This window comes from Cavia porcellus, unplaced genomic scaffold, assembly GCF_034190915.1.
Source record: "Cavia porcellus strain 051 isolate PalLab524CR breed Dunkin Hartley unplaced genomic scaffold, mCavPor4.1 scaffold_19, whole genome shotgun sequence".
Taxonomy (NCBI): domain Eukaryota; kingdom Metazoa; phylum Chordata; class Mammalia; order Rodentia; family Caviidae; genus Cavia; species Cavia porcellus.
The window spans coordinates 67,420,365-67,440,069 of record NW_026947502.1 but is presented as its reverse complement, the minus strand read 5'-3'; positions in this window follow the sequence as shown (position 1 = coordinate 67,440,069).

The window sequence follows — 19,705 nt, the reverse complement described above, 5'->3', positions numbered from 1 at the left end:
AAGGTGCACAAGGCCAGCTCTGGAGACGGAGATTTGTAGCATTTCCATCCGTAAGATGTGGCCAGGGTGGGCTCAAACTTGTCAGCCTGCTGCCTCAGCCTCACAGGTGCTGGTCTCACAGCCAGGCAGCACCACGCGTGACTTAGTTTTGATTCTCAGAATGGTGCTGCCTGGTTCTGTGTTTCAGTCACTGGGACCCAGCCCCTCTCCCCTTTTCCTTTGCTTCCCAGTCAGTAGTGAACCCTGCTGTACCAAGATGTGCTACCTCAGCCCAGGCCCAAAGCAGCAGCGCCAGCCAACCATGGACCCAAGCCTTCCCAACTGTGACCCAGTAAACCGTTTCTTTTTATAAGCTGACTTACCTCGTGTGTTTGTTATAGTAACAGAAAACTCATACCCTGTTAGTACTGTCCTCAATCTTTCTCCAGTCATTTGCTTGGGACAGTGATTTTTTCTCTTCCCTCTTTCTTAAAACATTCCTGGACCACATTGATGGTGCACTCTAATCCCACCTGAGGCAGGAGGATTGAGAATGTGAGCTACACTGAGACTATGTCTCACCCTCTGCCCCCCAAGAAACAAAACACTTGGCTAGCCAGGTGTGGTGGTGTGTGCCAATAATCCCAGCACCCTGGGAGGCTGAGGCAGGAGAATTGCAAGTTCCAGTGAAGCCTGGGCAACTTAGTTAGTGAGACCCTGTCTGTCCAGGCTTGGAGCCGTGCTCCTCTGTCATCCCAGCATCAGCTCTGCCTTTAGCACGCATCCGGCATCCAACATGTGAGTGTTTTGCACCTCAGCCCCAGCCTCCTCATCTAGGCCTCCAGCCTTTTGCCATCCGTTGTCACAGCTTCCTCTTTCCTGTACTGTTGCTTTCCTCCCCAGTAGTCTCCACAATTGGTCAGGCTATATTTTGTTATTTTATTTTGTTTTCTTCCTTTTTTTGGCAGGGGGAGGGTCTTTCTGAAAAAGGGTCTCACTATGCAGTTCAGGCTGTTCTTGGGCTCATCTTGTAGCCCGGCTGGTCTCAAACTTGCAAATGATTCTCCTGCCTCAGCCTCTCAAGCGCTGGGATTACAGAAGTGCACCACCATGCCTAGCTTTTTATTTTGTTTTCATTTTGAGATAGGGTCTCACTGTGTAGCCCAGGCTGGCCTTGAACTCATGGCTAACCTCCTGCCTCAGCCTCCTGAGTACTGGGATTACAGCCACGTGCACTACCACGGCTGGCTGGTCAGACTAATGTGGATCTGTGCAGCCTCTAGCCCTCAGGTCTCTGTACCTGCAGTTCTGTCTGTACCAGATGCACTCTCTCCTTTCCTGTTATTGCTTGAAGATTTGATGTGAGGTCACCCCATAGATGCATGTGGGTTCCACTAGAGAACTCTCTCCTCGCCGGGTTACGTTTTTCCTAGCACTTGCCACTTCAAGGTCCTCGTCTTACTGCTTGTTGAATGTCTTCCACTGAGCACACTGTGGAACTTGGCCACGCTGTCTTAGCCCCTAGACCCACAGGTCTGCACCTCAGGGTGCAGTGGGTGGCTGTTCCACTGATGGTTCCACAAGCCCATAAATCCTAGTGTCCTTAAGGCCAAACCTACCTTCCTTTTCTCCTCCATTGGGGACTTTTGCAAAAGTGAAAAGACTGCCGGCCTAGAACGGAAACCCAGCCCGCCACTTAAAAGCTGTGTGTGTGGGTGTGATTTCTCTCATTTCTCCGAGCTCGTTTTCTTGGCTAAGGAATTGGTGCTCATGATATCTAAGCCAGAGGGTTATCTGAGAGGAAGAGGGCACTTCCGAACACAGGATGCATCGCTGAGGGCACCAGAGGGTCAGGGAGGGAAAGGAGAGAACTGGGGTCCCCATCCGTGTCTGGGTGCACCCCCTGCGCTGCAGCCTTGTCTTGGTTCTGAGCAGGGGCAATGAGCCCAGCCCTCAAAACTTGATTACCTCGCAAGGGCTTTTCCAGGACACCCTCACCCCGGGACTTCCAGTTCTGTCTGGCTGACTGCAATAGTGTCACACAGGTACCACTGGCTATAAGGACAGTGCTGCCCAAACAAAATCAGGGTTTCGGTTTTTGTATGGTGTGTGTCTTAAGTGTTTGCTGTAACCCTCCTCACTTCTGTCTTTACTGTACTGTGGTGCTGGGGCATATCCAGGGCTCCTGGGCAAGCACTGTGGCACTGAGCAGCACCCCAGCCCTGGGCTCCTGCGTAGATGAAGGGCAGTGGGATGGATGTCACACGGACACCTCCAGTGCTGGCTGCAGTGCCTGGGACTCCAGATGATGCTCAACTGGGATTGTGCCCTGCGTGCTCCGAGGACACTGGTCAGTCCTGGTCTTCTGACACACCTCACCTAATACTCGCCAGAGCTGCTTGCCAAGCAGTTAATGTTGCCCACAGTTTCCCAACATCACTCACACTTTGTTGGAGCCTCACAAACCCCTGAAGGGGGGAGATAATTCCTTTTTTTTATACTGGGGGAGGAAGCCAAGGCCTTCCCACCGAATGACTTCTTCGAGGTTTTTTTTTTTTTTCCTTCAAGACAAGATCTCACTAAGTCACTCAGGCTGGGTTTGAATTTTCAGTCCCCCTCCTCAGGCTCCCAGAATGCTGGGATTCCAGGCATGTACCACCACCCCCAGCTGAGAGGGACAATTCTCAGCTATTCCACTATCATAAGTGAGACACAAGGCAAGGGGCAGTCAGTCTTCCATTGAAAACCATCTGCAGATGTGCTAAACTGAGCGGCAGTGATGTCACTGGTAACAACCTCAGCCCTGTGAGGTCTCCTGTGAGAGATGAGGGGTCCAAAATCAAAGTCTGAAGGAGGGCAAGGCCCGTACATCTGTCTCCTAATCTGAATCCAACATCCTCCCCAAGACACGGCACTGCCCACTGGCTGCCTCTGACCCTGTCCAGCAGTGCTCGGGTCCTGGTACCTCTGCAGCCCCGGAGGTCCCTTGGGCCATGCAAGCAAGCTGAGCCATGGGCCGGCCAGCAGCTGAGCACAGAAGGGAGCGGATGGTGAAGTGTGGCCCAGTGGGGAGGGTCGGGACTCCTGAGCACAGATGGAAGTGACAGAGCTACTGCGTCTTTGCCCTGGCTCTGTCCCTTTGGCTGGCTGTCTTTTCAGCTCTGTGGTTGTTCCCTGCCCTTCTTACTTGTTTGGGTTCCCTAAAGATACCACCAGCTATTCTCGGCTGGGTGCAGAACAGAGCGTGCACTGCCTCATTATTTATGCAAATCTGCGGAGGAGGACAGGGCTGCCACTTAGCTCAGTGCCAGTTCTGTCCCTTAGGGGCTTTGTCTGAACCGTGGAACCTGAACTGAGAACCAAAGGTCTTCATTTGCTCACTTTCAGACTGAGTGGAAATGTTAACCTTTTGGTTTTTGATGGAATTGGGTGAATAAAAACCGTGAAGACTGTGTGTTAATTGGAATAGGATGTGAGTGTTCCCTGACTTTTAATTAAAATAACTTTTTTTTTTTTTTTTTTTTTTTTGCAATGCTGGGGATTGAACTCAGAGGATTGTCCTTGCCAGTCCAGCAATGTGCTCCACAACTGAGTCACATCCTCAACCCTGAGGTCCCTTTTTTCCCTTTTTGTGGTGCTGGGGACTAAATCCAGGGCCTCCTTTATGCTAGGCGAGCACTGCACCACTTGCATCCTCCTACCTTTGTTATCTGACTTTTGAGATAGGGTCTCACTTAGTGCCCAACTTGGGCTCTGAGTTGAGCTCCTCATGCCTCAGTTTCCTCAGTAGCTAGGATTACAGGCCTGTGCTCCAGCGCCTGGTGGAGTCTTTTTAACCCTTCCAGACGACTTGTGGTGAACAAACGAAATCTCCTGATCTCCGTTGCTCTCTTCAGGTCACCTCTGACTGTGAACTCTGGCCCAGCTGGCTTCTGGCTGTGTGGTGAGAGTGATGGTAATCAGGACACCCTGCAGAGCTGGGGTTGCTGTAGCAACTGGATGCTGCCTGGAGGGTAGAATTTTAAAATATCTCAGCTATAATAGTTGCATTTTTAAAAACATCATTCTGTCACTTCCCCAGTGCTTGGAGGTGCTGCTGAGGCGGGCAGTGTTAGGGTGTCTGTTCCTCTGCCTGGGGCTCTTGGCAGCTTCTGGGGGTTGGAGGTGGGAAGATGTCTTGGGGTACGAACTGCTGGGAAGCTGCAGAGCCTCAGCTTTGGCTTCCAGTTCTTGGTTTCAAGTCTTGTGTTACTTTTTCTTTTTTGGGAAAGAGAGAGCCGAGGTCTCGCTTGACACTCCCACCTCCACGCTGACCTGACTGCTAACCGAGCCTCTGCTTTCCAAGGCAGCCTAGCAGGCCAGACCTTTCTACCAAGGTCTTTTTTGTCTGCTTCTTCCTTTGTTCTTTCTAACTTCCTTTTTGGGCTTCATGTATTCATTCATCGAACGCCTGTGATCACCTGCTAGACTTGAGGATTAGAAACAAGAAACACCTTGGCCCATCCGGAGCTGTGGATCTCTTCGAACTTAGCCTCTGGAAGGTGGCAGAGTGCTGGTGTCCAGGCTGGGACTGCTGCTCCTGGTTCTGCTCCTCTCCATGCATTTATTCAAACCAAATAGAGATTGTGCCATTTTTAAGTAACTTCGTCCAGGGCATCTCTGCTGCCGCAGATGCAGCCAATGCCACCAGCCAGGCAGGTGGCAGTGCCCTGGAGTCAGCAGCCAGGCTCCCTGCCTCTTCTTCTGTACTGTTAGAGACTCACCCAGAGACTGCTCCATTCCTGTCTCCTAAACCCAATTCAGTGATGACTAAAATCCCAGTGTCTGCATCACATTTACTGATTCTTGCAGGGCAAGCTCAAGGTCGTGAGTTCAATCCCCAGTACCAAAAAAGCAAAAACAAAAACAAAAAAACTATGCAAATTTACTGATTCTATACCTTATTTTATCAACACAGAAAAGGTGAGAATTCCTAATTTGATTGGCTCAAAGAAGGCCATGTGGAAGGTGTGGTTGGGGGTAAATGCCAATATTAAATTTGCGTGAGTTTTGGGTACAAAATGAAGAGAGAGCACATCCAAAATTGACATGATTTTCTCAAATGTTGTTTAAGAATTTTGGACACTTAGAACTCTACCTTCAAAACAAGAACAGATTTTATCTCAAAATAAAGATGGGATGTGGAAGGGGATTCAATTTTCACTGGTTTCATTAAATCTGTAAGATTGTAAAACAAGTAATATAAAAGGCTTCCATGTTTCCATTTATTTGAGGGATCTACCAAAGCCAGGAGTGGTGGCTCCTATAACTCCATCACTCAGAAGGATCATAAATTTGAGCCCAGCCTAGACAACCTAGTGATTTAGCGATCCAGTCTCATCGTTAAGGAAGGCTAGGGTACAGCTCAGTGCAAAGACCCTAGGCTCAATCTCCAAAGCAGGGTTGGGGGGCAGACTACCAGGTGGGAGACCTAGGTGTATCGGTTTAGCAGTACTAATTTTTTTTTAATCGGTACTGGGGATCAAACTCAAGATCCCGCACTTGCAAGATGGACACTTATGCCACTGAGCTAAATCCCCAGCCCCAGCAGTACTAATTTAATGCCAATATACCCTGCTACAGTTTCATATTGTTAAGCTATCAGTGTTCTCTTGGAAACCACCATATTTCCCCCTCTTTCTACTTGACATAACATTTGATGTTTTATGTAGTTACTGACATATGCCAGGGCAGTGATGGGCTGGAACCCACCCCCAAATTCAAGCGTGAGGAATAAATCCTACAAATGTTTAGAGTCAAACAGTACACATTTCCTGTCACTGGTTTTCATTCCACAGGGGGCCAGATCCAGTTCATTAAACTGGTCCCAAGAGCAGAACTTCATTGACCTCAGCTAAGTTCAGTGCTGGGGTTATAGGTGTGTGACACCACTTCCCGCTAAGAAAATTTTTATTCTTTCTGCAAATACTTAGTTTTTGTCTTTCTACAAACACTTAAAACATGACCTATGGATCATAGAAGCCACATTTGAAACACTTTGTGTTATCATTCAATATATTTAGATTGTTAGAACCTAGTCCTAAGCCTTAAAGCAAGTTTGGTTTTGCAGTAAATCTTTTACAACTGCCTTGACACTTAGAAATTTTTTAAAAAAATAAGACACCCCTTGAACTCTTTTTTTTTTTTTTGTCTTTTTTTTTTTTTTTTATTGGTACCGAGGATCAAACTCATGACTGCCTGCTTGCAAGGCAGGTACTTATGTCACTGAGCTAAATCCCCAGCCCCTTGAACTCTTATTTGGATGATCACACGCTGACTCTTGCATGGTCCAGCATCTAAGAAGATCCCAGTAGTCTTGATAACATCACTTTTGATCCCCACATCTTTACAGACCTACAACCAGATCAAATGGACATGATGAGACTGTGTGTGTGAAAGAGCACTTCTCCCGCTCATCCCTGAACACAGTGCACTGTTTGGGTTGTGCATTGTGTTGGTGTCTTTGTGCTTTGATTTATAGTAATGTCTCCTTATGGAATTAATATTCATTGACATGAACTGTAAATAGAGCGAATAAAGGGCTGAAAGAGTAAAAGGAAGGGAAGGAGGAAAGGAGAAACTGTCCTTTGCTTAGAAAAGTCCATCACTGCCGGGCATGGTAGCACACGCCTGTAATCCCAGCACTTGGGAGGCTGAAACAGAAGGATCGCTGCGAGTTTGAGGCCAGTCTTGGCTACAAGGTGAGTTCAAGGCCAGCCTAAACTGCATAGTAAAACCCTTCTTCAAAAGACACAAAAGAAGTCCATCACTGTCTTGACCTTGGACTTGCCAGGATCAGCTTTCCAGAGTTACAGTAATGAAGCGAGTGTTTTGTTGGTGAAAGGAGAGATATAAGCAGAGAACTCAGAAATAGACCTTTATCTTAGTGAAAAATTGATTTAGCATATTTTTTTTTTTTGTAGGACTGGGGATGGAACCCAGGGCTTGCTATGTCCTAGGTGGGTGATCTACCTCTAAGCCATACCTCCAGCCCCAAGTAAATGGTTTTGCTCGTTTAGTCATCTGACTTGGGAGGCTCTTCCTGGCTTTTGCTCCTGCAGCAGCTTCTCGGGGACCCCAGCCTTTCCTCTCTGGGATGCTGTGTCCGTGGCTCCCCAGGTCTCCGTGGAGGAGAACAGATGCCTGAGAAGAGGCATCAGCCGGGCCAGGTGCAGTGTGCGCTTGAGCCTGTGTTCCCTGACCAGGCACACGGTTCTGTGCAGCCACAGAGAAGCTGGGAAATGTGGCCTGTGTGGGGGGGAGGAGGGAATGGCACTGGACAGCACTTGGCCGGTCTCTATTGGCACATTACAGTTTAATAGTAAAGAAACTGTTTTGCTAAGTTTTTGTTTAAAACTCTTGAATAGATATCAAGCATTATTTTTCTGAATTTATTGACTCAAACATAATTTTTTTCATTGATTAGTTAATATGGTAAACTACTTCAGTAGATTTTTTTTCTACCGTTAACTTTAACTCTTCCATGCATTTCTGAGATAAAACTGTCTGGCTAGGTTGCATGTGGTTGGCTGCTATTAGTTAGTACTTTATCTTTAATAGTGCTTTTTGAGACAGGATCTCACTGGCTTTGAACTTGCTGATGTAGCCCATGCTGACCTTGAACTCACAGAGATCCTCCTGCCTCAGCCTCCTGAGTGGTGGAATTGTAGGTGTTTACCACCATGTCCAGCTCTAGCTAGTACTTTATTTGGAGTCATTTGTCTGCTCATAAGTGAGACTGCTTTGTCTTGGTCCATTCTGGCTTATAGCAGAATACTGTAGTCTGGGTGGTTTATAAAAATAGAAATTTATTTCTGTTAGTTTTGGAGACTGAGAGTACAAGATCAAAGTATCAACAGATTTGGTGCCACAAATAAATGACAGCCAGGTTATTTTCTGGAAGAGTTTAGGATGAGATTCTCACTCCTTTGAGGACTGGTGGATGCACAAAATCATTTGGACCTGCGGAATTTCTGGCAGAGGGACTTTTAACTAATAATTCAGTTTCTCTAATAAATATATATGAAGATTTTTCTACTTTTTTTTTTTCATCTTTTTGAGCCAAAGTCTCGCTATGCAGTTCAGGCTGGCCTTGAGCTCACTTTGTAACCCAGGCTGGCCTCAAATTTGCAACAGTCCTCCTGCCTCAGCCTCCTGAGTGCTGGGATTTCACAAGTGCACCACCACACCCGGCATGATGTCCTTCTTGAATTTGGTTCTTTTATAATAGCGGGATTTTACATAGCACTATGGGTTGAGTACTTTGTATATATTAATTCATTCACTTCCCTGGCACCTGTCTGAAGTAGGTAGTATGTTATTTCTCCAATTTTACCAATGAAAAAACTCAAAGAAACAGATTAAGTAGCTTCCCCAATGTCACTGTGATGGAGTCAGGATTTGAACCCAGGTAGTCTGGATTTAGTGTGTGCCCTTAAACTATTATGTTGTGCTGTCTTTTTTAAATCATTATATGGTGAAATTATTATTGTTAATTTTGTTGTTGATTTTTGAAACAGGGTCTCCCTGTGTAGTCCAGGCTGGCCTTGAACTCATGAAGCCCAGGCAGCCTCAGTCTCCTGCCTCTGCCTCCTGAGTGCTGAGTCTAGAGACTTGAAATGTTTGTCTTTGTGTGTTAGGTATTGTGGTGGATTAACTAATGGCTATTTTGTAACACACAGCCCAACTGTATCCGTGTGGTTGTGGGTGTGGAAAGCCCATCTGAGGATTATTGTCAACAGCATAAAATGAGAACTGGAGGTGAAGATAGTTTGCTGTCGATGTCGCTCCCGGCCGGCAGGAAGGACACACGACAAAGTCTGGCAGTGGACAACCTTTTCTTTTATTTTCCTTCTCCGTACAGCCTGCCCTGGGATCGCTCCCAGCCGAAGCCTCCTTTGGTCCGCTCCCCGCGGCTCCTTCTGGGCTTCTACTTCCGGGCTTCTTCTTCCCCCCCAGGGGTGGCACCAGTATATATACGGATACAGTGTCCAATCATGTTAAAGTAAGCAAGGCAAGCTGATTGGCTAACATCATCAGTTGCCAGGCAGACTATATTGTTGAGCGGGTTGCTTACGCGGTAAACAGGAAACTAACGTGCTCGATGGGAGGGGTAATCTACCTCAGGCTTTACTCTTTACTACAGGCCTCACGTCCGCCAAGTAAGGCGACCGGGCTCGGGGCTGCGGCTCCCAACATCTCCCCCTTTTTTATTTTTTATGAATGTGCGCATCGTAGCCCTTCTTGGACTGGGTGCAGAGGCTTATGCCCTATGTGTAGGCCCACCGTAGGTCCTTGGCTTAGACCCTGGTCGGCCGTCCCATGGTCTGCCAAGGCCCTGAGGCCCTCGTCCTTTTTCTAGGGCCAGGCACAAACTGGACGGAACCTGGATGCACACAAGCTTGCACTCATTTCCTCTCCGTAAAGAAATCCCCTCGGAGAGAAATTTAGACCTGGGCAGCATCTAACAGTCCAGCGGCTTACGTGCAGGATGGGGTAGGGCCTGGCTTAGGTTGAGTCGCACCGGGGGAGTACGCTCTTACCCGTCATTGACTCTCCTACCCAGCTATGTCATAATTTTTTAGAGGAGGAGTGTGGGAAGCTCACCGTCCCTAGACTCGGTCGTAGGCTAGGCGAGCGAGCCATGCATATGCCTGAGGATCTTCTTGTCCATTTCGGGCTACCGCTATTTCTATTCATCTTGTTGGTTGGTCTGTGATGGATCTCCGGTAGGGCAGGTCTGATCTTCAGTCGAGGGCTTTGTCGCCCGTGTCAGTCTCTCCGGTACCCACAGTGGTTCTCGTCCCGATTCCTGTGGGAAAACACAAACCGCGCCTCGGTTCCAGCTGACCACTGGATCCGGGCCCATCCATTGTCCTGTCAGGACATCTTTCCACTTCACCCACCCTTTATGGTTGGGGGAAGGGTTGCAGTGCTCCACGGCTGGGGAGCAATTATCATTATTTAAATTTAAAAAATTGTGTGTGAATAGTGCCATGGATAATTGTGCCTTTGGGGCCAGGCCTTGGCCTACTCCCCCTTTTTGTTTTTGTAAAATTTCTTTGAGGCTTCTATGAGCCCTCTCAATGATTCCTTGACCTTGGGGATTGTATGGGATACCATGTTTTAATTGAACCTCCATCATTTTGCAGAACTCATTGAAGGCTTTGCCTATATAGGCTGGTCCATTATCAGTTTTTAATATTTTTGGTTTGCCCCATGCGGCCCAAGCCGCCAGGCAATGATTGATCACATTAGACACTTTTTCACCTGTTTCTGCTGTTGCGAATATGACGTGAGAACAGGTGTCTGTGGAAACATGAACATATTTAAGAGTCCCAAACTCCTGTATATGTGTGATGTCCATCTGCCAAACATCACCAGGGATCAAACCTCGAGGGTTTACTCCCATCGGTATGGCAGGTTTGTATGTGGCACAGGAGTCACATAGTCGCACGATATCTCGTGCATCTGCTCTGGAAACATGGAAATGGCCCGCTAGTGTCCTGGCATTGACATGAAACCCATCATGGAAGGCACGGGCTCGCTCGATTGGTGTTAGTAAGGTAAAAATCCATAACGGGCGAGTGGCAGTATCAGCAGCCGCATTCCCCTGTGCCATGGGCCCCGGCAGGGATGTATGTGCTCTTATGTGGGTGGTGAAGACCTTATGGTGTCTGTTCTGAAGCAATGTCTGGATAGACAGGAACAGCCCAGCCACTGTGGAAGTGGATCTAATTAAACCGGCAGTCTCAAGCACTTGCATAGCATTGACCACATACCTAGAATCGGAGACAATATTAATGGCTTCTGAGAACCGTTCAAGAATCATTTTAACGATCTGTAGTTCCACCACCTGAGGCTGATCAGGTTCAAATTGTATGGTAACCGGGGGCTTGCCTAGGATCACATAGGCGCCTATCCCCGTCTTGGAGCCATCTGTGTATATTGTAGTTGCTGGGACTAATGGCTCAGAGGCAGTAACCTTTGGAAAAATTATAGGGTGCTGAGTGACAAATGACAAGATAGGGTCTTTAGGGTATTGATTGTTTATATCCCCATGGAAAACACATCTCAGAATGGCCCACGTATCTATGCAGGCAGCCAGGGTCTTGATCTGGCTGGCGGTATAGGGTACTCGGATGGCTTGTGGTCCTGAGCCAAAATGTTGGACAGCTCTATCATGCGCTTCAAGGGCCAATGAAGCGACTGCCTCCGGGTAATGCTCTATGACTTTTGCAGGTGAGACCTTAGGGTGTATCCACAGTAATGGTCCTTTCTGCCAAATCACCGCTGTGGGCTGTAGACTAGTCTGTAGCAAACAGACATCAAAGGGTCGCCCTGGTTCAATTCTGTGTAAGGTAGCCCCACCTAAGGCTTTTTCCACTCTCTGTAAGGCAGCTCTTGCCTCAGGAGTGAGCCTCCTGTGGGAGGCTATATCTGGGTCTCCCTTCAGAAGGTCGAACAGGGGTTTGAGATCTGAATTTGGTATATGTAAATATGGCCTAATCCAATTAATGTCTCCCAATAGCTTTTGCATGTCATTTAGGGTCCTAACGCCATCCGTCCTAATGGTGACCTTCTGTGGAGAGACTAGCATAGGGGAGATTTTCGCGCCTAAGTAGGTCACCATTTCTCCTCCCTGAATCTTGTCGGGGGCAACATGTAGATTAGCTTGTCTCAGGGCCTCGACCAACTGGCCGAGCATATTATTTAGCATGTCTGGGTCCCTGCCGCTGAGCAAAAGGTCGTCCATGTAATGCACACATCTTATCTTGGGAAAGGATTTCCGTAGGGGGGCCAGTAGGGAATCAAGGTAAATCTGACACGTAGTGGGACTGTTGGCCATACCTTGGGGCAGCGTTATCCACTCGTATCTGAGATCAGGGCTTTCTTGGTTAATGGTGGGTAAAGTAAAGGCGAACCTATGAGTGTCCTCTGGATGCAGGGGGATTGAGAAGAAACAGTCTCTAAGATCTATAACATAAACTGGCCAGGACTGAGGGATGGCTGAGAGAGCTGGCAGCCCCCTCTGGACCGCCCCCAGGGACTGCATCTGCGCGTTGACCGCCCTTAGATCATGGAGCAGCCTCCACTTGCCAGACTTTTTCTTAATTATAAAAATGGGGGTGTTCCATGGGGAGGTTGACGGCTTAATGTGTCCTAATCTAAGTTGTGTACTGACTATTTCCGACAAGGCTAATAGCTTCTCCTTAGGCAGGGGCCACTGAGGTACCCAAACCGGATCATTTGACCTCCAGGTGATTTTGATCGAAGTGGGTAGGAGAGCTTCTTCAGCGGCCCCTAAGAAAAACCCAGCCCTTGCCTACCTTTTTTGTTCTCTACTGGTATTGGGGATGTCCGACCCTGTAGGGCATTGCCCAAGCCTTTGCCGGGGGTATATCCCTGGTTCCTGAGTATATCCTTAGCCTGGGGGGAGCAGTTTGACGTAAGCGTGACATCCATCTGAGTGAGGATGTCCCTTCCCCATAGAGACACTGGCAACTGCAACACAAATGGTTGGAAATGGCCCTGATGACCCTCCTCATCACACCAGAGCAGGGTTGAAGCACTAACCTGAGGAGCTGACACCATCCCCAGGCCCTGCAGCGTGTTATCTGCAGTGTTGGTGGGCCAGTTGGAGGGCCAATCCTTTCTAGAGATAATGGAACGGTCAGCTCCTGTGTCTAGGAGCCCTGTTATATACTTGCCATTGACCTTAAGTGAGAGCATGGGCCTTTTATCAAGTATTATATGGAGTCCCTCGAAGACTTCCCCTGAGGAACCGAAACCTTGACTTTCTCTAATTTTCTGCTTTGAGGGGAATCTCTTGTGGAGACTGGGGAGCAGCAAGAGCTGCGCTATCTTGTCTCCTTTATTGATTACCATAGTACCCACAAGAGATTGAACCATAATTTTAATGTGTCCTGTGTAGTCTGAGTCTATGACCCCCGGGACTACTATGAGACCCCGAAGGGCCGTGGAGGATCTCCCGATCACCAGACCCACGGAATTTTCGGGTAACGGTCCCTTAAAGGTGGTTTCAACCACTTGAACACCCATATCAGGCACTAATATAAGTCTGGAGGCGACACTGAGGTCCACACCTGCTGACCCAGGGGTGGCCCTTGTTGAAGGCTGCCATCCTGAGCTGTCCTGTCTCTGGGGCGGGGGCCCGCCTGTGAAGGGGGCCCCCTCTGGCCGTTTTTTGGCTCTCTAGCATCTCGTCCACAAATACGGTTGCCCTGAGCGTCAAAGACTGACCTACACTCCTCAGCTTTGTGTGATCCCCTCTTGCATCGCCCACAAACATATGGTTCTTCATTCCTAGGGCGAGGCCTAGCATCTGCATTGTTTGGGCAATGACGTTTAATGTGTCCTGGCTCCCCGCAGGCAAAACACCCTTTAGCCTTACATTCCCCTTCTAACCCGCGAGGTCCCCTCTGCTGTACAGCTGCGGCCAGGAGAGCAGCCACTCCCGAGTTGGAGAGCGGCCCCCCTATCTCTCTGCATATCCTAATCCAGGCGTTGAGGTCCTTGTTCTTATGAGGAGCTATCGCTGCCTTGCACTCCTTTGTACATTGCTCAAAAATCAGCTGCCTTACCAGCGGTCGAGCCACTCCCGGATCAGAAAATATCTTATCGGCAGCATCTTGCATTCGGGCCACAAAGTCAACAAATGGCTCTGTGGTACCCTGAATTATTTTTGAAAGACACAAGGAGGCTGTTCCGGCACCACTTACCTGCTTCCAGGCGCGGAGCCCTATGGCATTGATTTGTTCATAGACAGCGCCGGGGAACTGAGTCTGATCATCAGCGTGCCGACCTTCTCCCATAAGCATTTCCTTGTTCCACCCCCGGTTTCCCCGACTGGCGTTTCTCTCAGCCTGCTCTGCAGAGAACTCTGCGTACCAGGCTCGCCAATCCAGGTAACTACCCGAGGGCAGACACGCCTTTGCCAGCTGAATCCAGTCCGCGGGGGTGAGGGGCCCAGAAGACAGGTTCTCCAGCATGGCAATGGTGTAAGGCGCAGTCGGCCCAAAGGTTGTAACTGCATTTTTAAGTTCTCTAATCTGCTTTATCTCAAAAGGCTCCCATGCATTGCGTCCCTGGCCCATAGCTACTTGTACAGGAAATATCCCGTAGGGGCCACTATCTATCCCAGGTGGTGGATGTACCTCATGAGACAAACGTCCCCCCTGCCATAGCCGCCTGTAAAAATACCGACCCGCCGGCGGCGGAGCATAAGACGGCAGCCATGATTGGGCGGAAAATGGGGGCCCGTGCATCACTTCCTGTTCTGGCGAAGGGGAAGGGAGCTCCCGGGCGGCCGCCTCGCGGCGAGGGATCGCCTCCGGGAACAGCCCCCAAGGTGGGGCGGAAGGCTTCGCCTCCCTCTCGCGCCGGGGAGCGCTCAGGAGCTCTCTACTCCTCCGCAGACCAAGTTGAGTGGAGCGCAATTCGCGGCGCAACGCTGGGAAAGAACCCTGCGACTCCTTATCGAGTGACTTAGGCTCCTGACAGCTGGTCTCTTTGGCCTCCTTGCCATTCAACTTTCCCTCGTCCTCGGAGTCAGACGACTCCGAGGCTAGAGCCCCGTCCTTCTCCTTAGCATCTTTGTTCCCCTTGACGGGCCCCTCTCGGGAGCTCCCTGACTGGGCCTGCTCAAATACCCTGCGTACTTTTGTAAGCTCTTGAGAGCTTTCTCCACAACCACCCTCGCTCTTAGTGTTGCTACCTAGCATGTTTCCCATCTTTTAATATGTTACTCACCGCGTGAGGCCCAAGGAATCTGCCACTTACGCGTGAGCCTGAGGGGAGTCTAAAAGCCCTGTAGGTGCGCGCCACCCAGAGCCCAGGCTTATCCCCAACTCACCTGTCTCGCAGCTCTGTACTGGAGCGTTGTCCGCTGTCACGTCTCGGGGGTGATCAGTCCCCGTGCGGGCCTCCAAATGTCGATGTCGCTCCCGGCTGGCAGGAAGGACACACGACAAAGTCTGGCAGTGGACAACCTTTTCTTTTATTTTCCTTCTCCGTACAGCCTGCCCTGGGATCGCTCCCAGCCGAAGCCTCCTTTGGTCCGCTCCCCGCGGCTCCTTTTGGGCTTCTACTTCCGGGCTTCTTCTTCCCCCCAGGGGTGGCACCAGTATATATACGGATACAGTGTCCAATCATGTTAAAGTAAGCAAGGCAAGCTGATTGGCTAACATCATCAGTTGCCAGGCAGACTATATTGTTGAGCGGGTTGCTTACGCGGTAAGCAGGAAACTAACGTGCTCGATGGGAGGGGTAATCTACCTCAGGCTTTACTCTTTACTACAGGCCTCACGTCCGCCAAGTGAGGCGACCGGGCTCGGGACTGCGGCTCCCAACAGTTTGCTGTGACAAACTTGTCACGCTGGTTTTCCTGATAGGAACTAGGCTGTTATTGTTGGTGGAGCTCCGGTCCTCGCTGTTGCTGAGGATGGTTCTCTTTGGGGAACTTCTGGTGTTTACCTTGTGGTTGCTCCCTGGCTCCCTGGCTCCCTGGCTCCAGTCCCTCAGCCGCTGGCACAGATCCTCCACCTGCTGGCACAGGTTTTCCAGCTGCCACCACTCACCTTGGGCCTTGTCAGTGCTGATCCTTGACGCAGACTTGTGTGAGACGTTAGTGTGGGCTCCAGGCCTCCAGATGGATCAAGGGGGACGTTGCCATGGGTGCTAGGTCTTCAGCTGGACTCATGCAGGACATTGCCAGGGATCCTGGGCCTCAGCTGGATTCTTTGGGTCTCTAGTGCCATGGACATTATCTGCATTTGACTTTTTGGGTGAATATTATAAAATAATCCTATAAAGTATGTGTCCTGTATTAAATCTATTCCCTTGCACATGCTGATTATAACAGAGTATTTCTTTTAACGCATATAGCTGGACATTTAAAAAATACAATCTCTTATCTAATCATTTAATAGAACATTTGTTGTGATTAGTGATAATTTTAATTGAGTGTAAGGGTATGGTGCTGGGAATTAGACCAACCTAAGCCTGTGAGGTGCCAGCAAGCTATATCCTCAGACCAGGTTCAGCTTTATTTCTGCAGTCAATCACACGGTGACTTTCTTTCTTTTTCTTTTTCTGATGAGAAGTCTGCTGTCTATATAATTGTTCAAGTGATTTCTTTCTTTCTTTCTTTCTTTCTCTCTTTCTTTCTTTCTTTCTTTCTTTCTTTCTTTTGGTACTGGGGATCAAACTCACGACCTTGTACTTGCCAGGGAGGTGCTTATACTCCTGAACTTTTCCCCGGCCCGGTAATGTATTTCTTAGTCTGGTTTCTCTTAAGATCTTGATTTTTTGAGTGTGTTTGTAGATATTTTGTGGTTTTACTTCACAATGTCTAGGAGTTTGTTCAGGTTTATTTTTATTTATCTTGTTTAGGACTCTGTGATTTCAAAACGTGTAGATTAGAGAGGTTCTGTCACCAGTTCTGGAAAATTCTCAGCTGAAATGTCTTTGTTGCCTTTCTTCATCACTATTATTTTTTTCCTTATGGAACTTTTATGACACGTTTTTAAAGATTTTTATTTATTTATTTATTTATTTTTGGTACCAGGGATTGAACTCACAACCTCACGCTTGCCAGGCAGACGCTTATGCCGCTAAGCTAAATCCCCAGCCCTTGTGACACATTTTTCAGATCATTTTTGGACAAGGATCTCCCCTGTCCTTTGTCCCTCATATATGGTCAGTCTCTAGCCCTCTCTTCTAGAGAATATCTTCAGATGTTATTACATTTACAGGCTCTTTTTAGTTGTGTATAACTTACTATTTAACATGTTGAATTTTTTTAAATGACTATATACTTTCAATCTGAAGGGTTTTATTTTCTGAGGTTTTTTTCATTTTAATTTTTTGTATCTTAGGTAAGACTGAAGTTTTGGTACTTCCTCAAAGTGGAACCCATCTAAGAACTGGGAGTAGTGGCAGATACCTGTAATCCCAGCACTTGGAAGGCTGAGACAGGAGGATCGCTGTGAATTCAAGGCCAGCCTGGCCTGCATAGTGAGTCCAGGTCAGTCTGAACTGCATAGCAAGACCTGTCTCAATGTCTCAAACAAAACAAAGCAAGATGGAACCCCCCTTGAAGTTCTCTTTCAGCTCCTCCTCCGCTCTTTTTTTCTCCCTGCCCCGCCCCCCCCCCCCCCGTCCCCTCCCCTCCTGCCTCACCTTCTTCATTTTCCTCTCCTGGAGGTGAACCCAGGGCCTCACACATGCCAACCACGCTCTGTACCACTGAACTGCACCTTATACTCCGTCTTCTTTTTTCTTTTATATTAGGTGAATTTTCATAACATATCAGTTCCTTTAATGATTTTTTTTTTGTACTGAGAATCAAACTCAGTCTCATGGCTGCCAGGCAGGTTCTGTGCCCCTGAGCTATATCCCTGTCCCTCTTTTATAGTTTTTTAACTTTGAGTTTTTTATTTTACTTCAGACAGCTGAACAAGGTCCCTATATTCTAGAACCCCTAGAAACATGTGAAAGGCTACTTACCAACATTTACAAGGGCAAGGAGAAAAGGTCATGATTGTCTAATAGGAAATACGAATTCCCCCAAAATTAATCTTAAAAAGCTCTCAAACTTGCTTTCTTACCACTGGTAAAAATGAAAAACAAATTTAAAATCACATAAAAAATCTGTAGGCCAGGATAGCAAATTAAAGCCATTATTCTTATACGTTAGATAAGTTCCCCAAATAATACACATATTTACATTTAAAAAATAGGTCAAGGGCAGGGGATTTAGCTCAGTGGCATAAGTGCCTGCTTGGCAAGCACGAGGTCATGAGTTTGGTTCCCGTTACCAAAAATTTAAAAAAATACATAAAAATAGGTCAATAGCTGAGCATAGTGGTGCATGCCTATAATTCAACACTTGGGAGGCTGAGGCAGAGGGTAGCCATGAGGAAGGGCAACCTGGGCTACATAGTTAGTTCAAGTCCAGTTTGAACTACATAGTGAGACTCTGTCTTCAAAAAAAAAGTTGAGGATATACCTTTTACTTCTTTGATACCCTAAAAGACCATTTATCAATTGACATTAAATGGGATCATAGCTCATACCACTGAGACCTCACATGTGTATTACCTGGGCACAATGGCAACTCTGGGCTGTGGAGTTATACCCTGTACAAATCCTCAAGCCTATTTTGAATCAAATTGCAAGGAAAGAGCAAAAGATAATTCCTGTCTATTCCACACACTTGCTCAGGTATTGTGAAAAATCCAGAAATAATAAGGATTTCCAGACATAAAGATTACTGGGAAAAAGAAGGATTACTGAAGATGGCATAAAAATCAACACTGCTGCCTAATACCTGAATGTACACTCCACAGCCAGCACACTTGTGAGAGACACACATATACATGTGTGTGACAGAACTCTGGCTTCTGTCAGGTCTATTTTTGTTGTTTTATCCCAAGGCTTACACGGCCTTCAATCCTAATAGAGACTTAATAAAATAATAGTACATTTGGTTCTGTCCTAGTAACCAAGTGTAAGAAGAACTACAGTAGAAGGGTAGAGAACTTTTTGTATCTTCCAGGACTTTTAAAGCCAATTTGATTTTCATTGTAATGTGATATTTTCATTAGCAATATGCTAAAAATAAAATGGACTGAATTGTTTTCAATCACACCATTTAACTCTCATTGCTGAATATTACAAGATGAATCCACTAAGCATCTTGCATTTCCAAAAGCCTGAGAGGTGAATTTGACTTTTTAAAAATCACTGATAACTACATTGGAAGATAGCCACAGTAATGTCACATACTGAAGCCAAGCATCCAAAACCCTAAAACACTAACATCTCCATGGGGAATAGGAAAATAATGTCCAAAGTAAAGAGAACCATGAGCGTGGTGAAGCAGCCAATCAAAACCCAGTTCTGTTATTTGAGCTAAATTACTCAGAGCTTAATGTTTCTGCCTTCACTACTATTGGTTCCAAGAGTCACAGTTCCAGTGTCAAATGTGACAGCAGACTCAGAGGGAGCTGCAGGCAACTGGTCGGTCGTGCCTTTTCCATGTGCAAAAATCGTGCCACTCATACTGATGTGCATGGCTTGGTTCTGCTGCAGGGTGCTACCTGGCTCCTGTTCTGCACACATCCCTAACTGTCTCTTCCATCTTGTGGTCCTACAGTTTTAGCTCTGAATATTAACGTTTGCTCACAGAAGTAAGTCAGGCTGAGGATTTAGTTCAGTGGCTGAGTTTGATCCCCAGTACTGCAAAAAAAAAAGAAAGAAAGAAAGAAAGAAAGAAAGAAAGAAAGAAAGAAAGAAAAGAAAAGAAAGAAATAGGTCGGAGCTCTGGAGTGAAGACCTGGGGATTCAGAATCACTCAGAGTGCCCTATTTCTTCACCTCCTCTGATTGTAGCCCTCAAAGTCAGTTGGTGCCTCGCAAGGCACCAGTGTATAATGACCTATCAGGGGACAATCCAAAAACTCCAATCTGTCAGCCGTCCCTGGGCCACAGACTCTGAACTAATGATCAACATTGAGCTCTATGTGCAATACTATGAATTCAGTTCAGAACCTGTGTATGTATATATCTTCAAAATGATTTGAAGGCCAGGTGTGGTGACGCGAGTGCTCTTCCTGCCTCAGTCTCCTGCATAGTCTGGACTACAGGCACATGCCATCGTGCCT